The sequence below is a fragment of the Eriocheir sinensis genome, chromosome 44 (genome assembly GCF_024679095.1).
Source record: "Eriocheir sinensis breed Jianghai 21 chromosome 44, ASM2467909v1, whole genome shotgun sequence".
In the NCBI taxonomy this organism is placed as follows: domain Eukaryota; kingdom Metazoa; phylum Arthropoda; class Malacostraca; order Decapoda; family Varunidae; genus Eriocheir; species Eriocheir sinensis.
Window position 1 is genome coordinate 8,846,896 of NC_066552.1, and position 4,728 is coordinate 8,851,623.

A 4,728-nucleotide genomic window follows, 5' to 3' on the forward strand; every position below is an offset into this window, starting at 1 on the left:
TAAGGGGAGATGCGAGGAGATAAGAAGGCAAAGGGCAAAGGGGGAGAGGTAACAAAGAGAGAGAGAGAGAGAGAGAGAGAGAGAGAGAGAGAGAGAGAGAGAGAGAGAGAGAGAGAGAGAGAGAGAGCATATTTTCCAGGAATTTTACGATAAGATAACATACTTTTCAACGGTGCTATCAATGCTTATAGCCTTACTGCAGGTGTTTTGTTATCTGCTACACTTTTTTACGATATGAATACACATTTTTAGCGGCGCGAGTCATACACAAACACATTCTAGCTATACAGAGAACAGAAATCAATAACATGCATGGAAAACCAATTGAATAGATATACGAGTACACATTCTGAAGCATTACAACTACAAGTCATATCCAAACTCATACTTATAGGTTAGGTTAGGTTAGGTTAGGTTACACATTTTGAAGCATTACACATTCTGAAGCATTACAAGTCATATCCACACTCATACTCATAGGTTAGGTTAGGTTAGGTTAGGTTACACATTTTGAAGCATTGCACATTCTGAAGCATTACAAGTCATATCCACACTCATACTCATAGGTTAGGTTAGGTTAGGTTGGGTTACACATTTTGAAGCATTGCACATTCTGAAGCATTACAAGTCATATCCACACTCATACTCATAGGTTAGGTTAGGTTAGGTTAGGTTAGGTTAGGTTACACATTTTGAAGCATTACACATTCTGAAGCATTGCAAGTCATATCCTAACTCATACGCATAGGTTAGGTTAGGTTAGGTTAGGTTACACATTTTGAAGCATTACACATTCTGAAGCATTACAAGTCATATCCACACTCATACTCATAGGTTAGGTTAGGTTAGGTTAGGTTACACATTTTGAAGCATTACACATTCTGAAGCATTACAAGTCATATCCACACTCATACTCATAGGTTAGGTTAGGTTAGGTTAGGTACACATTTTGAAGCATTACACATTCTGAAGCATTGCAAGTCATATCCACACTCATACGCATAGGTTAGGTTAGGTTAGGTTAGGTTACACATTTTGAAGCATTACACATTCTGAAGCATTGCAAGTCATATCATAACTCATACTCATTGGTTAGGTTAGGCTTGGTTAGGTTACACATTTTGAAGCATTACACATTCTGAAGCATTACAAGTCATATCATAACTCATACTCATAGGTTAGGTTAGGTTAGGTTAGGTTACACATTTTGAAGCATTACACATTCTGAAGCATTGCAAGTCATATCATAACTCATACTCATTGGTTAGGTTAGGCTAGGTTAGGTTAGGTTACACATTTTGAAGCATTACACATTTTGAAGCATTACAAGTCATATCCAAACTCACACTCATAGATTAGGTTAGGTTAGGTTGGGTTAGGTTACACAGTTTGAAGCATTACAAATCATATCCAGACTCATACCTGCTATCAGAACACAAATCAGTAACGTTATGCAAGGAAAACCAATTGAACAGAGATACCAGTACACATTCTAAAGTCATATCCAAACTCATCCTAGCTAGAAGAACATAAATCAATAACATGCAAGAAAAACCAATTGAACAGAGATACCAGTACACATTCTGAAGCATTACAAGTCATATCCAAACTCATACTTGCTATAAGAACACAAATCAATAACGTTATGCAAGAGAATCAACATGGGCTATAGACAGGAGGATACACGAGGAAACATATGGATACAGAATTATATAAGGAGAGTACAAGCGATCAGACAACCTTCACATGGTATCGAAGCTCAAGAGATCGGGTTATCCGTGAAGTGACCAATAGGTTAATGCAAGAAAGACTAGATAGGAGATATATAGGAATGTAGATAGGATATAGAAGGGAAATGTCAACCCAAGGATATGAATTTCGGAATGCAATAGTATGTTAAGGGAGCGAACTTTATATATAGAAGCAAATTATTACATCGAGGATATAGTTGATGATAGAGGTTGAATATAGACAGCAAGAAAGAGTTAGATAAATAAGAAAAGGACAACCAGGTGAAATTAAGAAAGGTAGAAATGCAAGAATGAGTTAATAGAGAACGAACCTTACAAGAAATAGTTACACACGTATGCTAGGAGATAGGAGATGGTAGAGATAGTGGAGATAGACAGCAAAAAAGAGTTAGATAAATAAGAAAAGAACAACCAGGTGATATTAAGAAAGGTAGAAATGCAAGACTGAGTTGGTAGAGAAATAACCTTACAAGAAATAGTTACACACGTATGCTGGGAGATTGGAGATGGTAGATATGGTGAAGACAGATAGCAAGAAAAAAGTTAGATAAATAAGAAAGCGAAAACCAGATAAAATTAATTGAGGTAGGAATGCAAGAGTGCGCTGATAGATAAAGAACCTTAAAAGTAAATAGTTAGACATGTATGCTAGGAAATAGTTGACTTTAGAGGGTGGAAATTGACAGTAAGAAATAGTTAGATAAATAAGAAAACAATAACCAGGTGAAATTAAAGTAGAAATGCAAGACTAGGTTGTTATAGAGAGAATAATAGTCACTCAAATAGTTACTCTAGCAAATAGTTGACTTTAGAAATGGTGGAAATAGACAGCAAGGAAGAGTTAGATAAATAAGAAAACAATAACCAGGTGAAATTTAAGTAGAAATGCAAGACTAGGTTGTTATAGAGAGAATAATAGTTACTCAAATAGTTACTCTAGCAAATAGTTACACACGTATGCTAGGAGATAGTGGACATAGACAGTGAGGAAGGATTAGGTATTGATAAGAAATTAACTTAGGGAGTCGAGTTCGTTGGAAGAGATAGATCATTAGAAGCAAATAGGTAGACACGTAAGCTAGGAAACTGGTGACGATAGGGAAGGTGGAGATAGACAGAAAGAAAGGGTTGGATAGACAGCACAGCGGAGGGCGGTTGGGTAATGTTATGCATGGCTCAGGATTGACAGGATAAACCGGCGCCACCTTCTCCTTTCCTGTCTATCCTTTGTCGCGTGTCCTATCTCTCCACTCACCCTGCAGACGCCTTGCCCCTCCTCCTCCTCCTCCTCCTCCTCCTCCTCCGTGTCCTTATCCTTATCTATTTTGCTCCACTTCCTTCTGTTCCTTCTTTTACTTTTCTTATCATGTTATCGTGTTGTTATCTCCTCCTCTTCCTCTCCCCCTCTTCCTCCTATTCTTCCTCCTCCTCCTCCTCCTTTTCAACGGCCGTCTGTCATATCATTCACACTTTTCTTAATTTTTTGCAACATTTATTATCCTCCTCTTCCTTCTCGTCCTCCTTCTCCTCCTCCTCCTCCTCCTCCGGTATCCTTCACCTTCCTTATCTCGTCTTATCTTCCCTGTTATCTATTTGACGGCTCTTTGGTTATAAGCTCCCTCTCTCCCTTTCCTAATCTCCCTCCTCTTACCCTTCCTTTCCACTTACGTCAGTCACTCAAACAATATTTCCTCTCTCTTAGCTCCCCCTCCAATTATTTTTCCTTATTTTGTTATTCTACTTTCTTTTCCGTCCTCTCCCTCCTCTTCTCTCCCCCCCCTATTCCTTTCTCTTAACTGTATTCTCTCTTATTCTCTTAACTGTATCATTCATTCTACGTAGTTATAAGCCATTTCTTAAACATTTCGAATCACTAACATACATATTTCGCAAGGCGTTCTTAGGAGTTGCGGGCATTCATGGGGTGGGTGGGGGGGGGGGTAGTTTCATGACCCTTGTGGTAGAGTTTGACAAAGCTTCCGTATGCCGTGAAAGTGAAAAAAAAACCACTGATGAGAACGCGATTAATCTCCTTTGTGACCGTTGGAAATAGTTGATTTAAGAGGTGGAAGCGTCTAAGAATACATCATTTTATTTTTTACAGTAAAGGAAATAAAAGCAAAGGAAAACAGAAAACAAAAGACCCCGCTATGTGTTGATCCTGCAAAACCAAAGTGAGCCGAGTGGCCAAAAGAGACGTCAATTTCGGAGGGAGAGACGTCTTGATACTCCCCAGGAAAAGCACTTGTGATAACCAACCAGACTAACCTTCTCTGTGGCCTGTGGAAGTATTTGTTGTGAGCCGAAAAGGTCCGATAATACGGGCCTACATAATTTCCTTAGTATACCTTTTGTTTTATCCCGTTTTCTTACACGTGTTCTGTTATCGTGTGTTGGCCTCCTCGTCGTCAGGCTAGTCGTGTTTACCCCCCGCCAGGACTCATTTCCGGCACTTGGGTGAGGAAATTGAGGACATTGTAAATAAAAATAGATTCTTAAGTGAAGTGAGTAAGTGTATGAGTGCCCGGCGAGTCATTTGAATAAGGGTTGCGTAAGAAGTGTGATCATTGAAGTAAATAAAACATAAGTAATGATAGTTATGGTGGAGGAAATAACGATGATCTAACTCTTTAAATATAGTCTTCACCACTTTTACTTAAAAAAACCCGGATAAAAAACGAAAAAAAAAACCCTTAATAAAACTGTATATTAAAAAAGTTAGTGTTTGGATGTTTTGTAAGTCTAATAATCCTCTCCTCTTTCTTCTTCAATAATCTTCACCACCTCTACGAGAAGAAAAGAGCTTGGAAAAAAACAACAACAACAAAAAAAAAGCGATAATTATCAAAAAGAAAGATCAAGAAAGAAAAAAAAGATAATTCGTGTTTTGATGCTTTGTAAGTTTACCTGTAGCCTCATTACCCACCTGAGGTCTATTTAGCGCGTGGCTGGAGCTGCCGTGACGAGAGGAGGAGGA

At 38.4% G+C, this 4,728-nt stretch overlaps 1 long non-coding RNA gene across 3 annotated transcripts in view; it reads left to right on the top strand.

Annotated features, from left to right (window-relative positions):
* The window catches only part of LOC126980423 (uncharacterized), a 6,220-nt gene continuing 1,492 nt past the window's right edge, over nucleotides 1-4,728 (top strand). The window contains exons 1-5 of one of the 3 annotated variants that reach the window (XR_007733246.1): nucleotides 1-399; nucleotides 749-920; nucleotides 1,006-1,106; nucleotides 1,279-2,503; nucleotides 2,649-4,728. The exon at nucleotides 2,649-4,728 is cut by the window's right edge and continues 1,492 nt beyond it. This is a non-coding gene — a long non-coding RNA (uncharacterized LOC126980423). Of the gene's footprint in view, nucleotides 400-575; nucleotides 921-1,005; nucleotides 1,107-1,278; nucleotides 2,504-2,648 lie in introns of those variants that run through there. The other 2 variants (XR_007733245.1, XR_007733247.1) reach the window with 2 other exon arrangements.